General features: G+C 43.8%; 1 protein-coding gene across 1 annotated transcript in view; it reads right to left on the minus strand.

Annotated features, from left to right (window-relative positions):
- Positions 1 to 9,989, minus strand: part of LOC308385240 (transcription factor E2F3-like) — an 86,537-nt gene that overhangs the window by 54,268 nt on the left and 22,280 nt on the right. The gene's annotated exons all lie outside the window — the stretch shown is intronic.

Raw genomic sequence — 9,989 nt, forward strand, 5'->3', positions numbered from 1 at the left:
TCCTGGGCACTGGCCTTGGCACTAACCTGGGGAAAACCCTGATGTGCCAACTCACTGCACCCAGTGACCTATCTCAGCCAGCTGGAGAGGAACACACTGGCATGCATACGTAGACGTATACATACAGCATGCACGGGCCCATTCATGCAAAAACATTCATGCATACACAAAGTACACAAAGCCAGCAGTGCAGACAGGCTAAGTAAACTCATCATCATCTCTTCTGTTCTGTTTAATCACTCTTGCCTTTTCATTTGTGCATTTAATTATTCGATTTACTTATTTTGGTTTTCGGAGGGGGTCAGATCACGTCTGTTTTGTTGGACTAAGTTATCCTTGTAAAGCTCTGGGCCTGATTATCCTGTGATGAGTCACCCAGGGGTGGGTCAGAGGGAGAGAGAGAGAGAGGGAGGTGAATTCAGTGCACAAGAACCCAACAACCAGGCCACTAGTTACATAGCTATAAACAGAGGGAGAGCGCGCACAGAGAAATGGGCCTTGAAAGGCATCAATCCCTAGCTCAGGCATGGGAGAGCTCAAGTAGAATGAGGACAAATCACACCACACACACACACACACACACACACACACACACAGACAGACAGCCATCATTTAACCTGCTTCCTTTTCTTCTTGTTTATCAAAGCTGTGCAAGATGGGCTCTCTGGCTACCGAGAGCCACCGTTCCCGACGCGATTCTCACCAAGCGGTACATGTCGGGTCACATCATTTACTTGCTAATGTAGTCAGTAATCACAGAAAGAGAGAGAGAGGGAGGAAAATAACAAAAACAACAGGCTGTCGAGGACAGATCTGCAGCCGGCAGGCTTTGTTGATGCCACAAGAGCTGCGGTCGTTTCGGATAAAGTTGCATAACATCTCCCTCATACGGGAAAGAGGAGGAGGGGGGGTGACATTTAGAAATGGCCAGATAGATGGGGGGTGACAAACACATGTTGACACACAAAAAGCCATGCAAGCTTTCCCACTTTTCACTCAAGTTGCTCTAATAAGTTAATTTTCAGGAAAGTTGAGGCATTTATGATAAAAAAAACAAACTAATACTTATATAGCCTACACTTTAGCAAAGAGTTTCGAACTTGAGTGGGTTTTCTTGTACACTTCCTACACATGTATACCGTATATATGCACAAACATATGCAAACACCCACAAGATTGTGGAACAATTGCATTCAAGTTTCTCTTATTTGACTTGATAGACTCGCAGCACTCACAAATTTCTGTGCCTCGCCGTCACTCTTCAAGCCTTTTTTACTTGAGGGGGGTTCTTCTGTTTTACTCAAATATAATTTCCTGCAGGAGCACTCACATTTCTGGTCAAGTTATATCCTGCCAAAGTAATATTTGCTCTGTTTGAGCAGAATATTTCAGAAGGCCATCCACTTATGCGCATGAACACACATTCACACACACACACACACACACACACACACACACACACACACACACACACACACACACACAAGCGCACATATCTGCTGAGCCTGATTCAACAGGACTGGTCGGTGTTCTCACAGCGCTAACTGTCGCCACAGTGAGAGGTCAAACAGAAACAGTAGCACAACTTATATAAGTCACAATAACAGGCGCAGGGGGGAAAGAGGGTGAGGGGAGCGTGGGTGTGTAAATGTGTGTGCGAGCAGAGAGAGGAACAGCTGATTTTATGCTAGCTTCTCTGCAACTTCTTCAGTAACCCAGGGAAGCTGTCATTTTTCACACCAAGACTCATATTGCTTCTTTCATAAGTGACAGTTACATCATATTTTATCTTCAGAAATTTAGTAGCTAACAAAAGCATGGAACAGAACATTAATAATGAGATTTTTAAAACAGAAGTGCATATTGGAAATGCTAGCGGCACTAGAAGCTAGATAGCTAGATAGCTAGCTTGACAGCTAGTTAGCTTGCTTATCCGGTTGTTCAGTCTGACGTCACTAGCCGTGTCTGGACCTAAACTCCGCTGCAGGTCCATATATCAAACAATCACTATGGCATTACTGAGAGTTGAAAAACTGTCTAAAGTCTTTCATCTTTAATAAAATGATCAGCGTTCTGCTCTACCAGGTGTAACAATTGAGTTTAGCATCCAGGCATCCATGAAAACGGAATTTATGACATTTAACGGAGTTAGAAGTTAGCAGGGAGTTAGCTCGCTAGCTTCTATCTAAATACAATATAGCATGTCCTGACTGCGGGGTTTTGGAAACAAATTAAAACGTACAGCTCTGTTATCACTTCCAGCATAAATGAAGACAGAAAACTAAAAAGCAGTGACGTTTGTAGGGTTACTGAAGTTGGGCTAGCTGGTATATGATGATGTGCTACGTGACCGCTAGCAACACAGCTATGTTAGCATAATATAAACAAGCTAACTTTTTTTCCCACTCGATAAAAGTTAACGTGAGTGTTCTCGGTGATCAGGAACAAATGTAATCGCATGGCAGGATGCTGTAAAAGGACCAAACTTCAGCCAGGAGAACAACTGAGATAATCCATCCATAATACGAGGTTAGTCATTCATATACTGCTGCATGGGCTGGGTTGTAGTTACATCCTAAGGTTTTAAAAACTGAGCTTAAATAAATGATTAGCGGTAATAAAAGCCGAGGGAGGTCAACAGTGATCACTGACTGTTTTAGGAGCTTTTTGAGATCAAATAGAAGAAAATACATAACATTAAACATGTTAACAACACAAAAGCCATATTAAACGCAGGCTACTTTAGGCCCGGAAGTAGGATTCGTTGCGTCATCACTGAACAACCGGATTAGCATTAATCTGTAATTCACCATGATATTAAATGAGTGCTAATTATGGTTAGCTAAAGCAAGCTTAAAGAATATACCTATAGAAAGCAAATAATGTTTATTTCAGCTATACAGACAGTTATTTTAATGGTTCAGTCACACTAAAGAAAAGATAGACGCCAATTTTGCAACTACAAAAAATCATTAATGTCCACTAACAATACTGAATTTTTTCTGCATTCAGTAACCAATTGCAAGTCCCCCAGCAGTTGAGCAGTCAACACCCTCAACCTCTGGACAACCACTTTTGCAAAATGATTGCACGGGTCATCTGTTGGGTTGCAACCTGTCTCCAAATAATTGCAGTGCAACTCAGACTGAGTGCAATCACTTTCAGACAGTCAAATTTGTAAAATGGCTTACCAACACATTGGAATTAATCTGAGTCAGTCTGTCCATGAATTAGTTAAATTGCTATTGTGGAGCAATTACGTCACCTTTATGAGGATTTTCAGTTTAAGATCTATAAGGTAATATCTGGACGTAGTTACTGTGAATTTCTGTGTGCGCAGATGGCAACAGATTTGAAATTTACACCAGTTTATTGCAATTAATCACTATTACATGTAAATGCTAACTTTACCACATTCCATCACAAACGTAAAGACTTATTCTGTCTTATTGCTTTTTTCTCGACATCTTAAAAGTTGCTTTAAAGACAGCGAGTAGTCGCAGCTCTGGACGCCGTCTTTTAAGTAACCACTTCAAGGGCAACAAAATTGTAAGACCAATGGACATGGTTGTTGGTCATCCAATGGTCTCCAAACACAGTTTTCCCTGCTGTGACTGTAGCATAATGTAGGTTTCCACTTTTGGAGACAGCATCAAGTGGCCATTTGATTAACTGCAGGTCCCAGTCTTTCTGCAATGGCCTCATTTGTCAGGCTCTGAAGTCGTTCCTTGGCTTCCACTTCCACTTCCACAAAGTTAATCAGTTAATCTAGCATGCTAACACTGGCAAATTCCACTAAACGTTACTCTTTGTCCACGATTATTCAGCACCTACTCCATCACGGCCTGCTCCCGAACATTTATTTGGGAAAGACATGAAAAGGAGCATTAGCGTTAGCGGTCTATATGCTTTCTTGGTTCCGCCAACAGCGACCATAAAAGCATACAGAGCTTTCATGGTTGCTGTTGTTGTTCCAAAATCACCAAAGTCAAACATGCTATAAATCTCTTCTGGGTTTTTTTTTTGGTGATTGCAGTTTGGCTCAAACACAAACACAAGTCTAAACAAACAGCAAAGACTTAAATACTTTTAATTTCTGTCCCGCTTTAATGCCAGATTTTCACTCGCGTGTTACCCAGAGAAAAACTGCCATGTCACCAGACTGGCTGAGCTGTTCGCCTAAAAGGCAAACAAAAGATTATATACTCCATTACAAAAAAGTCATGAGACTGTAGAGGATGCAGCATCTAGTATAGTGAGGGTGAGGATAGGATACAAGTTCGTACTGACGAAGGACAGAAGGACAGCAGAGGGGTAGAAACGCAGAGGTATGCAGGAGAAAGGAAAGAGCAAGAGATTTTCTATAAGCTTAAGATAAAGAGGTCATGCTGCTCGTTTCTGGGTCAGCTCACATTAAACAGGCAGCAGCACGGAGCTACCGTGGTCCTCGGCCCCGTGGAGGCGCAGCGGTGCGGACGTGCTTCCACCGACTGTGACCGCACATTAGGCACTCACTTTGAGCTGTACAGGCACCGCTCAAGGCGTCAACACATAAAGCTGCCCTTTCTTCTAATCCGCAGCATATAGAGGCGCACACACAGAAGTACATCCAAGAGCCTGGCAGCTAGTGGTGGAGTTTGTGTGTGCCGACTGGCATTAATGTTAACCTAAACTCTGATCAGTGACAGTCCCTGGAACGCTGCTGAAGGCATAAACACTGGAAGGTAATGGACACACACAAACACACATGCAGGACATGGTATGGAATACATATGAGACTGAAATGATGTGCAGTTACTGAGCTGTCAGCGGGGCACACGAAGCTTATTTTTATGTCACATTCCTACGGTTGTTTATGCTAGGACTGATCTGGGAAGCGTGATGGAACTCAGGCTTTTAGACTCCGGTGGTAAAAATTTAGCCCAGCTTCGGCTGATCCTCGGCAGATGACAGTCACACAGGAAAGAACAGCACGTCCCTGCCAAATCGCACCATTTAGCTAGCTGCTAGTGGTTTAAAGGAGTATTTCAGCAAGCAGATGGTATTAAAGTAAGACACCTCAGAGATGGATTTCAGAAAGAATGCTCAAAATCAAAGACAGAGAAACAGAAGTGTTGCACTTTTTAGTCAGCGTGGGCCAATCTCCACTGTTCAGTCCTACAGTTCGCTTCTCTTTTGTTTAGCTATCCTTCACTGGAAAAATAAATCTTTTCCTTAATCACTGAACATGTTGCTAGTCATGTAAAATCACAGGCAATAGAAAATATACTGCAGCCTATGACACTTTTCCCACTAAATGCACATAATTCATAGGGCAGGAATGGTCGAATGCAAAGCAAGGTCAAAGTTCAACAATCCCTGTGGCCCATAAACTGGTGAATCATCAGTAAGGTCTGCAACCTGTTGCTTTTTAAGTACAAAGAAAGGGTATAAGGACATAATGCAAAAAGAAAATCAATGCTACACTCAGACTAGGGAAAACAGTGGTTAGAGGCCGTAGCACAACCAAAATTACTGCAACCGTGTGCAGTGAACTTGCAATCTTGCCTTTGAAATATTTGCTTCAAAGATGGGGATCACGGCTGTGACCAATCACAGTCATTCGGCGTCTTCAGATGGCTTTGTTGCGTCAATCTGCAATAAAACAGGACCGTCAGTCTGCAGCTGAATAGCGTCTGGTTGGCAATTATATGCAATGTTTGTGATAACACAGCGATGAACTGTGATAAATCATCAAAAATTGCAAATCTAAATAAACATAAATTCACATGAACTCAGTCTATAGATCTGAAACTAAAATTCCTCCACAACAGCAACATAGTTGCCACAGGACACTGATTTACCTACATCAGGTGACCCGTGCAATTAAAAGTGGTTGTCCACACTAGTTGTAATCAGCCTCTACGAGCGGAAAAAATTTCAATGCAACCACCCAGTCGCAAAGCAGTTGCTGTCCTATTTTTACTCCAGTGTGGCTGAGCCATTGTGCAGCCCATTGCTGCTTCCGCCATTGCAAACTGCCACCTGCATTGTGCAGAAAAGCAAACTGAAAGTGACAGTCTGCATTCAAATAAAAGTAGTGACGCCACCAGCAAAGACATTTATAGCCTAGCTCTTCATATAAATCAAATTTTGCTCCACAAAAGTGAATTTCTAATGACTTGTTCACTTTGAGCAGTCTAAGCGTTAAAAGCAACGAGACTTGTTGCCTTGTTCTGCGATTTGTTCTTCATGACACATGCAGTGGGAACAAGTCTGCATCCCTACGACCCGGCTCATTAGAGTTGGATTTGTGCAAAAATGATCTACAGCCTCACCTCCACAGCCACAGAACATATATTACAAGGATGAAAACACGAGTAACACTTTATAGTAACTGTTAGTTTATTCAATCATCCAGAGACAGCAACAATGTTACAATAACCAACCAGCTGTTTAACTCAAATACTACTACCACTTATTAACAGCCATTATAAAGTGCTGCGACGTGTTTCACTGAGCTGTGCATCAAACTCATTGGTCTGAATGAACTTCCTGTCATAAAGCTGGATCTGTCAACATGTGAGCTCATTAAGGCCAAGAATACACCCACGACACCTTTAGGACCTTCGAAATAGCACTTCAACCTAACAAGACAAAGGTCCTCTCCTTCCACTCGCTGCATTCATGATCTTCACCAGCGACGGCGTTGGCTCAGTTGTTATGGAGATGGAGCTGCTGAAGCTCAAGCTCAGCAGCTACCGAACAAGGGTAAGGGTTAAGTTTGAGTTCCCTGGAAACAGATTGCAACGCAGACCTGGAGTCGGATGTTTTCTCAAACTTCTATTTCCACGGCTTTCATGCCGAGCTGTTGTTTTGGAGACTTCTCCTTCTGTCGGCTTGTCAGACCTTGAATTGGGCTGAGGTAAGTTCGCAGCACCTCCCCACGATGCGGGTTAATGCGGGTGAGTTTTTTACATTCAGGCTCTGTTTACTGCTAATTTCACATGGTTAAACCAAAGATTTTAAAAGGCACAACTAACCTTTTGTCGCCTCCTGAATGTCGTCTATTCATTTTGGGGCTAAATGTGTCACATGTCTGAGTGATAACTACAGCAAAACTGGCCACTTTCACCTAAATTCATCAACTAAGCTCTAGCTAAAGAGCCAAAACAGGAATTTGGGGGTGTTGAGAGGGGTGGGAAGGAGGAATATTTTTTCAAGGGCAAATAATGGACCCGACTGAACTGAACTGAAAGCAGCCATTAAATAAAAGAAAGACAAGAAAGAGCAGGAGAAAGAGGCAAATATCTTTCCAATTATCAGCTCTGGAGCATTTTCTTAAGAGAGAGCTGAAAGGACAGGTTATTAAGCTTTAATGCATCACAGCATAGGAACCATTCAAGGCCTTCTCCCTCATTAGACCTACCACCAGCCTCACAGTGTGTGTGTGCGCGTGTACGGCCTCACACTACACTAAACACTAAACACAGAGTAATGAGAGCGTGAGTGCGGGCTAGTCCGCTTACAGACGGAATAATTGCAGATTTAGCCAACATGGGCATTTTCATTCCCTTGTATAGATGGGATTAGCACACGTACAGCAAACAGGAGTTACATTTTCCTAATAAAACCATTCAGCGGGATCGAGAACACTGTTGGACCCACACCCAAGCGCTATATACAAAATGTATGACAGAGAGAGAAGAAAAAAAACCAAAAATTTGATCAGATTTTCCTGGATGTAACATTCTTTTAATGAAAAAAAGAGAGAGGTAATACTTATAGAAACACTGGCACCGCTCCTCGCGGGATGTGGCTCTGATCTCTAACTTTCATTTCTCGCCTTTGTGTTTTTTTTCCTCTCCCAGGCAAACAAACAACATGATGAAATTTCTGCGGATGATATATTGCCCCGGTTGATGTCAGTGTATTAGAAGTGTGGTGTGGGGTTGATTCCGCAAACAAAGCCAGAATTGATTCTCCTTATTGAAATCCACCACGTAATATCTGAGGGGATCCATCTGGACCGCAAAGCTCTCTCGCCCTCTATAAATAAAAGCAGACTGAAGAGGGAAGAGTGGAGGAGAGGGGGGCAAAGGAAGGAAAACGGGAGCCTCACCCTGGAAAAGGGGGGCTCCCGATCGACGTTGGAGAAGACGGAGGAGGAGGAACTTAAACAATTTGGCCTGCTCGGTAGAGCTGAGACTTCGGCGCTGCCAGACGGCACCATATGAAGGCATTAGCGAGACAAAACACCGCCTAACACCCAGTCCAACTTCCTAGGATCAATGAAGAGGCATTGGCTGCGGTGCCTCTGCTCAGTCAGCCACTAACTCTCCTTCTGTCCATCCAGTGATTATCACCATGTGTGCACACTGTGGCCCCGGAGTTTGATGAGGATGATTTTCCCGTAGATGGGATGATTAATGTGGCTGCTCTAAGATGCTGAGTGAGATTGATGCTGCCCACTATCCCCTGCATGCCTAATCTTTCATCCTTACAGTAAATATGACACAATGTCCATATGCACGTGGAAACGGCCTGATTACAAACAGCTTGCGAAGCCCTCGTCCCGTTTAATGATTACATCCAAAGGCACTCTGAGTCAAACGGCCGTTTCCCATAATGAAATTAGCTGGTCGCACTATCTGCCCGCCTCTGAGCGCGAGGCAAGGAGTTTCCGTGAGGGTCACCCCAGCTAAGTAATCCTAGTTAAGCAACTCGAATGCAAATGAGATGTAAATCAAGCTAAAACGGAACACTGGTTAATTTGGCCTCCTGACATTGCAAACAGTCGCAGGGGGATCCGATGCAAATTGCATGCAAATGACAACTGACGGTCTTTGTCTCCATTGGCTCAAGGGTATGAGCCTACGAGCTCAGGTTCGTGTCTGGTTTTGTCTATGCAAATATTTAATGTATCCAAGTGGAACTAAAGAAAGTAAATACCCACTGGAGAGAGGGCTGGAGAGGTGGACGGGGTTCACAACAGGTCACGAGGCTGTCATCGCAAGAGCTGAGGCATTATACACCCACACCGCGCGGCCCCGGCGCAGGAGAGGAAAAATCCAAAACCTCAGACCAGAGAGCGCGAGTGAGCCAGACGTTACATTCCGACCGCTCCGCGTTTACCAAAAGCCAGGACCCAGCTGTGTGTGATCCAGCCAACTCCTACATCATCTGGAGCCTTGCCTTATATATTCACTGCTGAGATCAAGCCCTACAGTACAAAGCCCCACATATAATTTTGGCAATCCTACCAGGCCTGTTTTAAGACCTAACAGAGAGCGTATCTAAATCCAAAGCCCCCTGGGAAGAGGTCAAATCTTTGCGGAGACAAGCCCCTAAAGACCAACGGGCTGAGCAGAATGACTTTCCTGGTCCATGTACCGACCCCCAGTATGGATTCTCTCACACAAGAAATTGATTTTCCCTGCAATCTTCTATCAACCATCAATATCAACCATCAAAAGAGGTGGAAATCAACTAGTGGCAGCTTCTGTTTGTGTCTCTTTTCATCTATTAAAGAAAAGCCATAAAGTAAGAGAAATGGCCGTCTCCTTGCCTCTCTCTTTTCTCCATACATCACAGTGTCTCACAGCTGGTTGTGCACAGCACACACCCAGCCTCTTCAGGCTTCAGTGCTCTCTCGCCTCTCATTTACTCTGAACGGGGCAAATTCATGTGTTGCCCCACTGAACCAACGATTTGTGGCTTCGCTTTTGCATGCGCTGAAAAGTTAAGACAGGTTCAGCGTTTCAAGCGCCAGCCAAGAAAAACACGTTTATTAAAATGCTCCAGTGCTGCCATAAGCCAATGAAATCATATCATGAACAGAGAGGGCGAGGTGGTTGCTAGGGCAGCCTGTCGGTTCACATCAAAACTAAGGAGAAGCTCATCACAGTGGTTGAATTATTGCACCATGTGTATGAAGCTGCCTTGGCTCATGCAAACTGCTAATCAAACTTCTGCTTCGGCAACTGTCAAAACAGGACTAGAAACCAGTT

The sequence above is a fragment of the Rhamphochromis sp. 'chilingali' genome, assembly GCF_963969265.1.
Source record: "Rhamphochromis sp. 'chilingali' genome assembly, chromosome: 17".
Lineage (NCBI taxonomy): Eukaryota > Metazoa > Chordata > Actinopteri > Cichliformes > Cichlidae > Rhamphochromis > Rhamphochromis sp. 'chilingali'.